The sequence below is a fragment of the Trachemys scripta genome, chromosome 1 (assembly GCF_013100865.1).
Source record: "Trachemys scripta elegans isolate TJP31775 chromosome 1, CAS_Tse_1.0, whole genome shotgun sequence".
In the NCBI taxonomy this organism is placed as follows: Eukaryota; Metazoa; Chordata; order Testudines; family Emydidae; genus Trachemys; species Trachemys scripta.
In genome coordinates this window covers 330,640,269-330,654,026 of record NC_048298.1, presented here as the reverse complement: position 1 = coordinate 330,654,026, position 13,758 = coordinate 330,640,269, and the positions used below count along the sequence as shown (strand labels likewise).

Sequence of the window (13,758 nt, the reverse complement as noted above, 5' to 3'; positions counted from 1 at the left end):
GTTCCATTCTATATGCATCCGAAGAAGTGGGCTGTAGTCCACGAAAGCTTATGCTCTAATAAATTTGTTAGTCTCTAAGGTGCCACAAGTACTCCTGTTCTTCTTTTTGCAAGTTGTGAGAGACCGAGGAAAGTTGCTTCTCATCATCCAACAGGGGAGCTCTGCCAGAGAACCGTAGGGAATCAGGTGGTACCAGAGAGACCTGTAATTCCAGTGACCCTGTGGATCTTGCTACCAAGGCGCTTGGTATCCATCAAGAGGGGAGACTTTGGTTCATTCAACAAAAATAGGTCTTTCCAATATCTAAATTCCTGCAGTACCAGATGAATTAACAGTACTGAAGTAGGTCCCTTACAGTACCAGGTCAATGGTACCAACAATGTTGACTGTTTCTATGCTATCATGGGCTGAAGCAGTTGCTTGGACTTCTGTGGTAACTGAGGGAAATCACAATTTGGGCTACAAGAAAAAGTAACAGGAGGCCCATCAGTACCAACTTGCTAGAAGCAGGCTGCTTCTCTCTGCTGCCCCCGTCACTTTTTATGGTACCGACGCGGACTTAGGTACCGAAGCATGCTGAGGGTCGTGGCTCCTAGAGGAACTCCGAGTCTTAGGAGTGTGATTGGTACAGGAGGACCCTGGAGTCTTAATGGTATCCAGACCAGAACTTGAGGGCTTGGACAGATTGATTTTTGCAGAGACTTAAGATCTCTTTAAAGTAGGCTCTTTCTGAGGAGAACTAGAATTTCTTTTCTCAGAGACTTTCCCAGCACCTTCTGACTTTTCCCTTAAAGGTCTAGGTGAACGCAGCATCAAGGTAGACAGGGCACTATGGTCGCTCAGAGACTATTGTATGGGGGCAGGTTCCCTGAGCTGGGTCTGAGGTCAGGCGCAGAGGTTGCTCCATCATAAGGAGTTCCAACCTAATCTCCTGGTTCTTCCTGGCCCAGCTCTTAAATTCACTTCTGAGGGACGTGCGTGTCCCCCAGGCAATAAATGCACCAGGACTAAACCCTGCGGACCACGATAGCCTCCTGGCAAGTAAGACAACATATGAACCCAGGTGATCCTGGCACAACCCCTCAACAGAGAGAGAACCTCCCAGGAGGAGTGGGGGAAATAGAGAGAACAAGAGATTGCAATCCTCTTTAGAAAACAAATATAACTAAACACTAACCTCACTTAACTAAAGGCTAGCCCAGGCAAGCCTGACAATTGAAGTGAGCACTCTGAATGCTAAGACCAAGGTTACGGAGAAGGAACTGAGGGCAGTCTGCCCACACAACCCTATATAGCCTCGGTGTGCAGCACAAGCATGTGCAAGGTGCCTCTGCAAGCCAAACAGGCACTGCTTCCAAACGCCTTTGATCGAAGACACATGGGGCCACAGTGCACCTGAAGCAGAACACCCACAGGGACACACAACTTGAAAAACTTATTGCTGTTCTTAAAAATAAATCAGCTCTGTGGTATGTAACTACATAAAGGTGACCTACAAAGGAAACAAAACTGGTTTTGTGTCATGTTTGGCTTTTCACATGTATACAGGAGGCGTGAATAGTTGGGGGTGGAGGGGCGTATGTTTTCTTCAGCATGGAAAAACAAGTCTGCTTTTTTTGCATTTAGAAATATCAAGTGTGGCCTTCCTTAGTTTTGCTGGTAGACTGCTTGGACAATCCCAAATGTGAACTATAAGCTTTGGACTTAAAGGGAGTCAGGGTGTTGAAGTGTGTGTGTGTGTGTGTGTGTGTGTGTGTGTGTGTGTGTGTGTGTGTGTGACTGATGTCTTCAGGATCACTCATGTATTGGTTCTCTATTTGTGTACAGTCTTTCAGAAAAATAAGGCAGACAAAACAAATATTGAATGTAGAAAGCAAGCACAAAAACAAACTTGGGGTGGGAGGGAAGGAAGCAGACAGTACAAGAGTGCTTACATAAAAAAAGTGACAAACCTAACATTTTTCCTTGGCAAATTACATTTAAAGTGATTAGTGTCAGGGCTTTCATTAAAAACAACAAGGAGTCCTTGTGGCACCTTAGAGACTAACAAATTTATTTGGGCATAAGCTTTCGTGGGCTATAACCCACTTCATCAGATGCATGGAATGATAATACAGTAGGCAGGTATAAATATACAGCACATGAAAAGATGGGGGTTGCCTTACCGAGTGGGGGGGTCAGTGCTAATGAGGCCAATTCAATCAAGGTGGATGTGGCTCATTCCCAACAGTTGACAAGAAGAGGTGAGTACACTGCTTCTAGATTTAAGGGAGAAACCAGCCTCACAGACTATATACATACTTATACAAATGAAGATACAGGGTCAGCTTAATTTTGTGCTTAAAAATCTCTTAAAAATCTTGTTTGGGAACATCAGCAGGGGATTAGGACAGGTCCTAAAGGAGCAATTATGTTCCTACTCTCAATGTCTTTTGGCACTGGATTGACGGCATAGGGAGGAATACTTTACAAAGAGGTGAAATTCATTAAATTGCTAAGAAAGGGAGTCAGAAATATACAAGTGATGGATTAAAATAGCAAAGTACAGATATTTAAAGGAATCGCGGGTTTTTATTAATCCCTTTATTAGAAAGATGTGTGGGCTGGTGCAGTAGATTGAGAATTTATTTAAACCAGAAATGAAATATTTAAGTGGTTTTATTAGGTCAATGCAACAGCAATCCGACATGCTCATTTATTGTCCTGCAGCACTTCTTCCCACCTCCAAACAGTTTTACATCTCTCCCCCTCTCCCCGAGGATGCCTAATGGACATTTCAGTGGATGTATGGAGCTTTTACAGACTAAGCAGTGTTGTTACTGCAACTTCATTATACTGTACTTTATAAAGGCAGTATTACCAACTCCAAACATTCAACAAAAACAATGAGTTGGGTTCTCAAAAGTAATATATATTTTTTTAAATCTCATTTTATGTTCTTAGTACTTGCTTACTGGTTTTCACATCTTTGGAGTGCACCTGGGCCAATTTCTGAGCTTTTCTCTATAGTCATTAGGGCGAGAAACTTACCGTACTTTGTTTTTTAAGCCAATGCCAAGACACTCAGCAAATTGAATGCCTCCAGGAGGCAGGACTAAGAAAAACTACCAAATATCATGTCACTCAGGATATAGATCGCAAGAGTTAGCAACACCATAGAGACCCTAATAAAAGTACTCGTAAGGAAGAGCAGATGCCTTAGGGAGTCAGTGGTGCACAAACTTTTACAGACACGCCCCCCCTTTACCATTCACTGAATTTGTCACGTGCCCCTGCCCCACTACGTGTACTCTCAAACTGGAGATTTTTTTGCAAGTTGGCAGAAGGAATGAAAAAATTGTTTTTCTTACTAAATGTATAAGTCCCCTGCAGCGGCACTGGGATCCCACAGGACCCGCTGCCATCATAGTGGGAGTGGGATAAAAATTCAATAAACAATGTGGGAACAGGTGGGAGTGGATATTGTGGGGTGGGACAGGAGCAGGATTAAAAAAATAGTCCTGCTGCGCCGCAAACATGAACACCCTGGGCAGCAGCAGCCACTCTCCAGCCACCCAGCTCTGTAGGCAGCGCTGCCACCAGCAGCAGCACAGAAGTCAGGATAGCAATGGGGTACTAGTCAGTCTGCTGTAAAAAGGGATATTTGTGTGTTTGTTTTTTAAAAGGGCGAAAGGCCAAAGTTGCTTCACACACCCCAGTTTGCACACCACTGCCTTTGCTCGTAAGTCAGAGTGTCATTGGCATTTATATCTAGGTTACCCCTGCAAGTTAAGTTCCGGTATAGAATAAAAACTGTTCCCATCTGGGAGCCTGTGTGATTCAGTGACTAGGATTCAGGAGCCCTAAACAGAGCAACTGAACTACTTTCTTACTCCTAGAGGTCAGCCTTGATGCACGGTGGCAGGATAGGGTATGGAAAGCATCAATGGACTTCTGTGGTGAAACAAATAATTTAAAGTCTCCTGGGGAGTCTGGCAATAAAATTCATACAAACATTTGTGAAAGGAAACAATTGTTCACTGGTGATAGTCATTCACTATAAGATAATCACCGAAGACATAGTAATCCATCCAATATATCATTTTCATTTTGCATCTTACAATTTTTTTTCAGATGGAAGCTGGCTATTCCTAAGACAATTTCTATTTTTTAGAAACAGGCTTCCAGAGTTTAGGAATCCAAATCATCTTCAAAAAACCCTGTAACATTAAGGGTGTTACTTAACTCCATAAAATATAGGAATTAGTTGAAAATCCAGCACTCAATCTTTTTTAACCACTAAGGTCCATCAGGTCACCAATACTGCTTGGACCAAGATAGAGCATCATACAGCAAGACCAGTGGTCTTCACAGGCAACATTTCCCTGTTGAAGATGCCCTCCAAAGCAGAAGAGGACTGCTTTTTTCTCTCCCTTCTTTAAAGTGTGCCTAAAGACATTTATTTCAAAGGTTCCTGTATGACTTTAGTTGAAAAGGCAGGGTTGTCAAATCCTTAAAGAAAGTTTCTCTCCCAAGTGTTTTAGTTAACTAAATATCAACCAAGCCAGAAGTGACAAAGTTTTAAACATTCAAATAAAAATCCCTTCCCCTCTCTAACCAGGTTGTTCCTCTGCAGTGCCCATAATATCATAACCCTACCATTTCTCCAGTCACCCATAATTCTTCTAGGGTAGACAAGACCTATATATATATATATATATATATATATATATATAAAAAATAAAACACTTCCAGGAACGCTTTATGAAGCAGCAAAGCAGACAAGCCCATTTCTCCCCCACCTCCCTTTTGCTGGTGACCTTTAACTACAATATCATTGGTCCAGTAATAGAACACTCATATTTGGCACCATCTCACTGAATGCCTCTTGGCTAGTAAATGCTGCCAGTGTTAACCCGCTTGGTGTCACTGGTCCATTAAGAAGAACGTGTTACACAGTAGGAAATCTAGGCTCCATCAAGATTTAATATGTTCTGTAGTTTCTGAAGGAAATGAGCATTTCACCCACACTATTTATTTGCATTACTTTCAGGTCACTATATGCAAATTACTTTCTTTCCAGAAAAGATGCACAATGTAATGGAGTTTTATAATTGAGTGTCTTATAAATTTTAATAAACTAATCACTATCACATTTCAAAGCCTGATGTGTCAGTTTGCCTTTAATTCTCTTCAGTATATATGCCCCTTATTGACAAGCTGTTACCTGACTGTTAGTTTTACCTTTGAATGTGAAGGGTCACAGAAGTACAAGCTCAGGAGGCCGGTTAAATGAACTAGTGTAATGAAGGGATATCATCAGGACATCATCCACTGGGCCTTGTTATATTTTTTCCCCCCTGACCTCATGGGTCTGAGAACCCAATTATGCCTTCACATACATGACAACTCATTTTGAGTTGTACCTTGTATCGAGCTGAGAATTGCACTTGAAATCCCTATCACAGACACAAAGCTAGATACTTGTCAAATTGTTAAAAACTCAAATCATAACCCAAGTTCTCTCTCATTATACCCATGCAACTGCATTGACTTCTGATGGGTTATCTTGGTGTAATAGAGTACAGATCATTTGGTGCCTAGCCTTCGTAAACAAATTCATAGCAGGAAAAGAATCCTTAAAGATTAGGATACCAGCTTAAAGAAAAAATTATTTTTTCCTTCATCCTGAATGGTATGAACTAAACATGGACCTGAGCTTTTTAGTTCCAGATCCAAATACGGGTTTCCCCAAATAAGACAAATTCTTGAAACAGTTACAAAAGGCAAAAGGTAAATCCAACATCACATGAAGTCTTTAAATTGAGATTGGATATATTTCTAAAAGACATGCTCTAATTCATTCACAAGTTGCTGGGCTGAATAGTTTTCCCTACTATATGAGTGAACATTAATTCCCTCTCCAGCAAAAATCACTGGGTAAAAATTCTAGTGTGACCTCCTGCCTAACACAGGCGAGAGATGATCATAGTGATCTCTGCTGGCCTTAAAATTAGCAATGTATGTGCATGTGTGGGCACATGCATATATATAAAATGAGAATTATGAAAATCTGGAACGATATTTAGCATAAACAGTTTCAAAAAAGAGATCTGACGAGGCATATGTATTTCACAAGCCACAATGCTTTCTATATGCAAACAGAAGAACACATTGTAACAAACACCACTATTTGAAAGCCCCACTATCTGAATGAAAATGATTTCTCTTCCCCATCCCCCACTTCATGAATAAAACATAACCCATAATCCATCAGAAAGTAAAAGAGAAGTCATGCTAGATAGGGGTATGAAACGCTTGTGTCATTTGAGCTATCAGGTATTTTAACAACCATAAAACGTTAGTTTTATTGCATCAAGAAGACTGTTCTTTCTACCAATCTAGAGTTCAAAATAATAATAATAATAATCCAAAGTCCATCACTGCCACCATGACAGAAAACACGTCAGTAGAAGGAGTTATAACCACACCAAAGCTGGAACTCTTTGTTCTGACCTTTGGTATTTCTGTTTTTAAAGTCAGTGATTGCACAGTTGACATTTCATCAACACAATCAGGGTTGATGGATGGACTTGTACTGAAGGCACTGGACTGGGACACAGAAGATCTAGGTTCAATTCCCAGCTCTGCAACAGTTTAGACAAACCACTTCCAATTTTACAGATGAAGAACTGAGGTAACAATACAATAGTACTTCCTTTCTCCCATCCTCTCTCATTTGTTTAGAGCAGAGGTGGGCAAAGTACAGCCCATGGGCCCATCCTGCCCGGCCCCTAAGCTCCTGGCCTGGGAGGGAGTTCTGAGGGTGGCAGTCAGGGGATGGGAAATGGGAGGGGGCAGGGTCCAGGCTGTTTGGGGAGGCACGGCCCTCCATACCATTTCGCAACCCCGATGTGGCCCTCGGGCCAAAAACTTTGCCCACCCCTGGTTTAGAGTATAAGCTCTTCAAGGCATGCACTATATATTATGTGCAGTGCCAAGCACAGTGGAGTCCTACTGTCAGTGAGGGTCTCTGGGTGCTACTGCCATAAATAATTTCAAATGCAGGAGTAAAACAGTACACATGCTATGCTGTTGCAGCCTTTGACATGGTGTTTGTTCCTGTGTCGAAGAAAGATACACAACATTGGGGACAGAAAAAGAGTGTTGTGCTAAATCTCTTAAAAAAATAAAATCAAATAAAGCACCTTATTCACCATATTAGGGCTGTCAGTTAACTCAAGCGATTAACTCAAACCAAATTAACTATCAAAAAATTAAAAACTGAGATTAATTGCAATTATCACACTGTTAAATAATAATCGAATACCAACTGAAATTTATTATAAATATTTTGGATGTTTTCTACATTTTCAAATACACCTCTACCTCATTATAACGCGACCCAACAAAACACGATTTCGGATATAACGCGGTAAAGCAGTGCTCCGGGGGGGTGGAGGGGCGGCGCACTCTGGTGGATCAAAGCAAGTTCGATATAACGCGGTTTCACCTAAAACGCGGTAAGATTTTTTTGGCTCCCGAGGACTGCGTTATATCATGTATATTGATTTCAATTACAACACAGAGTACAAAGTATACAGTGCTCACTTAATTTTTATTACAAATATTTGCACTGTAAAAAACAAAAATAGTATTTTTCAGTTCACCCCATCGAAGTACTGTCTGTAGTGCAATCCCTTTATTGTGAAAGTCCAATTTACAAATGTAGAATTATTATTTTTTTACATAACTGTACTCAAAAACAAAAGCCTACAAGAGCCTACAAGTCCTACTTCTTGTTCAACCGATCGCTAAGACAAACAAGTTTGTTTACATTTACGGGAGATAATGCTGCCCGCTTCTTGTTTACAATGTCACCTGAAAGTGAGAACAGATGTTTGCATGGCACTGTTGTAGCCAGCACTGCAAGGCATTTACGTGCTAGATATGCTAAACATTCATGTGCCCCTTCATGCTTTGACGTGTAGATTGCACCATCATTTGTTTATCTTTTCTACAATGCAAATATCTGTAATCAAAAATAATATAAAGTGAGCACTCTACACTTTTCACTTACAATGCAGACTCCAATCAATATATTTGAAAATGTAGAAAAACATCCAAAAAGATTTATAATACATTTAAATTGGTATTCTATTATTAACAGTGGGATTACATTTGTTTTATCTCGTGATTAATCACGATTAATTTTATCATTTGAGAGCCCTACTTTGCTGCACCTCTTCCACTGATGTAACACCATTGATTTCAGTGAAGATACATCAGTGTTGAAGTGGACTAAAGCAGGTACAAAGAGCGCAGAGCGTCCAAAGAAACTGTATTGGGAAAAAGCTATTGTTTAACCTGCACCCCAGATCAGATGCAAGAGGTCAAACGAGCCCCTGTTTTAGCTTTAATAACAGAAACCAGATGTGTGGTTCTGCAGTTCACATACTCCTTCTGAAGTCTGGATGATGACCTGAAGCACTGTAATTGAGCAGGATGCCTCCACCATGCCTCCATCCTCTCCTTCAATCCCTCTGTGACACACTGTACTTCAAAATGGCACTCTGTAAACCCCATACTCATCATTCGTACATCATCGTATTTCATACAAAGCATGCCATGTAAGATACCATATGAAAGGTTATGACCTGCTGAAACCCATTGTTCTGTCCAAATATGTATAGCATTAGTGTGTATAAAGTTATAAAAGTTGCTGTATGGTGTTACTGAAATATGCTGTAAATTTACTAGTGACATACAAAGGACCTCCACCCAGAAGGGTGGTCAACGATCGTTAATTAGCAGGGGAGTTGTAATTCAGAGATTTACAATTCAATGAGGGCTGCCCAAGCACCACACAATGGGGACTGCTCAACTCTATGACTCAGTTGCACAAGACTACACCAGGTTGATTGCTCAATCCAGTGACTCAGCAAAGCCTACCAGGGCAAGTCTGGGCAAGTGTCGTCTAGGCACATGGACTAAGGATATAAAATAGGGAACAGTAACAGCAGGTCTTTACCTTTCTCCTCCCCCACACCTATGCTAGAAGCAACAGCAATGCGGAGAAGAGGAAGGTGATCTGAGAAGACTGGTCCAGGCTTAAGGAGAAGCCTGTGCATTGAGAACTGTAACATCCAGTGGGCTGAGAAAAATGCTGATCTAAATACTGCCTAGTGTAATAAGGTTTAAGATTTAGATTGTACATTTATCTTTTATTTTCTTTGGTAACTTTCTCTGATCTTTTATGCCTACCACTTAAAATCTATCTGTAGCTAATAAATCTGTTTTATACTTTACTTAAAACTTCAAAATTGCTTGAAGTGCTTGTGAAATCTCAGCTCAGTTACAAAGGCTAGTGTGTGTCCTCTCCACATTGAGGAAGGGACAGACTGGGTAATAATCTTACACTGGTGAGGCTTCTGACCAGGGCAAGAAGGGGTAAGGCTGGGGAGCTGGAGGGAATTGGCTGGAGCCTCTCTATTGTTGGTTCATGAGTAGCTGGGAGAAGCATTCATGTAACTAGGGCCTGGTCCACACTAACCCCCCACTTCGAACTAAGGTACGCAAATTCAGCTACGTTAATAACGTAGCTGAATTCGAAGTACCTTAGTTCGAACTTACCGCGGGTCCAGACACGGCAGGAAGGCTCCCCCTTTCGATGCCGCGTACTCCTCTTGCCGAGCTGGAGTACCGGCGTCGACAGCGAGCACTTCCGGGATTGATCCGGGATCGACTTATCGCGTCTAGACAAGACGCGATAAATCGATCCCAGAAGATCGATTGCTTACCGCCGGACCTGGAGGTAAGTGTAGACCTACCCTAGGTTGGGTGTGTCCCTGCCTATGGATGGCTGTGTAAGTGCAGTACCTGCCAGACAACAGTGAGAGGAAGTGCAGGCTGGTGGATCAGAGGGCTCAGCAGTACCCCAGTTCCAGGTTGCACCCCAGGGATCCCGTCACACCCTCCTGAAAACATACTTGAACTCAAAAGGCCTCTAAACCCTACCTCTCCCCATCCCAAATAAGCATTAAATAAAGGAACTTGCAATTCCTATGTGAACAGAGTACTTTGTCACTGGGCTTGCTGTTGCATCCCCTTCCCCTGTGCTTCATGTACACTGTCTGTTTAGACTATAAGCTCTTTGAGGCAGGGATCCCATCCTCATACTTTGCACTGGTGATTTTTAAAAGTTACCCTTTCAAAAGAAAAGCCTTGCAGGACACCTGCACCAAAAAGGGGAAAATCAGAAAGCATGTCTCAGTAAACAGGATTTAGAACTCAAGCCTGCTCCCTCTCAAGTCAATAGGAATATTGCAATTGGCTTTGATGAGGGTAGAAGGGCAGGCTCTAAGTCAGCAAGGAAGGCACTCAGATATTACACTTATGAATGCCACATAAGTGTCTAGAGAGAGAGCAAATCATAGGACCAGTGATTTCCTCCATGCAAACACCACAGTGTCTGGCATAACATCTTGCTGATCAGAAAAATCATCATTAACAAAAATAAACCCCAAATAGCTAGTAATAGTGAGGTAGATGGATGTTTGCAGTTCTGACCTTATTTGGTGAGAAGGTTAGCACTGAATTTAAAACTGTTGCAAGCAAACTGATACAAAGAAAACTTATAGTCATCTTTTGTAATTAACTAATTATTGGGAGGGTGGAGGAGAAACCAGGCTTGACATCTTTGAGGTATTAGAAAATTCAAATATTTCCATTTATATTTTCCCCCCAAACACACACAATTCTTCCTCATCTGGGAAGAAGACCTGAAAAGCAACTCTGTGTAAGCTCCAAATCTTCTCTATCTCACCAACAGAAGTTTGTCCAATAAAGGATATCATCTCATCCACCTAGTCTCACCCATAACAGTCACTGAGCAGAGATACATGATGGTCCGCGCACTAATGTTCTTATTCTACAAGAGTGGTTTCTTCCTCAGGTTTAACTTTTATTTCAATACCACATATAGGAGGGGTACCTTAGTAGCTTTAGCATCACATTTGGAAAAAATCTAGTCTCCCTGCAGAGTTCAGGTCTGACAACTATCCACCTGGCTGTCACCCTCCACCCATTACTTTCAGCATTTCTGTAGTGTTGTATGTATACAAGGCCAAATTCTGGCTCAAGGTACAAAAGAAAAAGTACCGTAATCAATCTTCAAATAAACTCAAGCAAATACTGGAATAGCAGCAATAACATCTTCCTGTATTCTGGCTGTCCTCTCTCTCTATACAGATTACGCCTGCTTGTAGGAGCAATCTGCATTAAGGGGGTGGGGGGCATAAAGGAACCTCAACTGCTCAGTGGACACCTGTAAGGATTGCACCAAAGCCTCTTTCTGAGGGCAGGTCTACACTACTGGGTAAGTCGGTCTTACCTACGTCGCTCAGGGGAGTGAAAAAGACACACACACAGCAATGCAAGTTACAGTGACCAAAGCGCTGTCATAGAACATACAACAGTGCAGCTGCACCAATGTAGCACTTCTAGTGTAGACCTGCCCTGAGCCGGACAAGTGACAAGCATCCTCAACTTCTCCTGAAGTCCCTGAAGATTGAGGGCACTCAGGCCCTTGTAGGACAAGGCGTAACTCATCAAGCAGCTCCCAAAATATGGGTGGGGGGATGCAATCACTGTACCCAGAGGTTAAGTCGTGTACTGGGATTACTCTCTAATTCCCAATGGAAAGAACAGACTTTCTTCCTTCTGTTCCTTGACTTGCTGAAAATCTTTTAGAAACATGCCTCACTCTAAGAAACCCTGCCGAGTCACAACACCCACACTTTTTTGCTTTTAAAACTTGGCTACGACTAAACAGTTTAACAATGCAGTTCTCACCATTATTACCACCTATTAAAGTGTACATAATAATCATAGCATCTAAACATCATTTGCACAGCTTAGAGCAGATGATGTTTCCCAAATATCGAGCCAAATTCTGAAGCCTTTTATTCAGTTTCTACTCATCTTTCTCCCCAGGAGAAACTCTTACTGGAGGTTGGGGATGAATAAGGACTGAGTAATTGCCAGTGCCCGCAAATGTTCTGTGACATCCAGACAGCTCACATAGCGCTGGGATTGTTAAAGCCTCTGGAAGAGGAAAGTAGCCAGAATCACAGTGGACATCACATAGGAACAGGAGGCTTTCTGAATCTGGGCAATTTCACATGGCAGAGTTATAGAATGAGATAAAGTCATTCCTCCAGCAGAACCCTCCTGCGGTGCTCCCCTCGCTCCCCAGGAACAGCCTTGAAGAAAACCACCCACTGAGACACACCCACGCTCCCTGAATTCTCTGTTCATCACATTCAGAAAGTTCAGTTCTGCTGCCCGAGTTCTCTCCAAGCACCAAAAATAAAAACCCCAGAAGAACTGCACTCTGCATTTTCACCCAACACCCACACCCACTGCAAGAAGCGATACCAACCTCCTGCCCCCACCACCTATTGGCTCTGTTCACTGGGCACACAAAGCGGGATGGGGGGGCATCTCCATTCCCCAAACCCAACCCCACTTGTGTCACTAGACATACAACTCGCTCGCTGGACAGGCAACCCCCTCCTCAGGATTCCGGGTCCCCAATTCTCTGTATTCACCCCAAACCTCACACAACCTCCCCTCCCCCCAACTCTCAGTTCGCTCACCGCCTCAAAAGCCAGAACTGCGCTCCGAATCGTGACACGATCTTTATTTTCTCTGCTCCTTACATACCCCATCAATTCAGTGCTGAAGCGCCTGCCAGCCCCAGGCACCCCCGTTGTTTCAGTTCCCTAGACAAAAAGCCCAATGCTGAACCCCGCCACTGCCTCTTCAGGTCTCCCCCTTACCACAACATCCAAGCGCCCATGCCCAGGTCTCTTTACTACCAGCTATGAGAAAGCAAGGGGGGAACCCCCACCCCCAGTTCTCTCTAGTCAATGAACCCCAACAGAGCCAGGAAAAGCTGCTCCAGTTTAGATCCCAATCCCCGCGCCCCCAACACACACACACACACACACACACTATCCCTCCGGTTCACGCTGGCGCAAGCTAAGGGGGGCTAGGAACGAAGGCAGCTCCCTTTGTTAAATGAATGAGCGTCATGTGCAGGAGAGGGCAGGCTGGAAGCACTCGGCCCCTCTCCCTTGGCTGAATGGGTCTCCCCAACCCCAGCCATGCGGCGTAGCCCCCCAGCGCTGCTCGGAGCCCGGCTCGCCCGAGTCACCCACCCCCGCCCAGGGAAACTTGAAGGGACTCCGTCTGCGCTGCGCCCTGGTGAGAAACTTGTCCACACCAGGGACTCCGGGGACCAGCGTGGGAATGAATGAGAGTCGCTCTCCGAACGCCCCCTGCCCGGGGAACCCCGGGTGACGCGAAGATCCGAAGTGCCCCGCAAGTGCGCCGGGCGGGGGGCACCCCCGGGACTCACCGGGTCGCGGCAGAGCTGGTCCCTGTCTCTCGCCCGGCGGCCGCTTTCGCTTCCTCTTTCTCGCTGCCCCGCACTCCCAGCGGCGCGGCGCGGCGCGGCTCTCTCTGAGCAAGGCAGCCAGCAGGCGCGCCCGCCCACCGCTCCTCCTCCCGCACGCCGCTCCTGCTTCCCCTATTGTCAGCAATACCTAGCCCCGGCTGCAGCACCCGGGCCCCCTCCCATCGGCTCTTCCCCGCCCACGGCTGGGTTCCTCTCCCATTGGCTGCTGGGGGCGTCCGGCGAACCCCCTCTCCCCTCCCCCCTGCGAGGTGGGTTGATGGGGATTGGGAGGGAAGGAGTGGGAGAGGGACATGTGA

The 13,758-nt window shown here is 44.1% G+C and overlaps 1 protein-coding gene across 2 annotated transcripts in view; it reads right to left on the bottom strand.

Annotated features, from left to right (window-relative positions):
- PAK1 (p21 (RAC1) activated kinase 1) overlaps nucleotides 1-13,547 on the bottom strand; it is a 119,939-nt gene extending 106,392 nt beyond the window's left edge. For both annotated transcript variants that reach the window (XM_034759107.1, XM_034759108.1), the window contains exon 1: nucleotides 13,403-13,547. The gene's annotated coding sequence lies outside the window, so the exon portion shown is untranslated. The remainder of the gene's footprint in view (nucleotides 1-13,402) is intronic.
- Nucleotides 13,548-13,758: the final 211 nt, after the last annotated feature.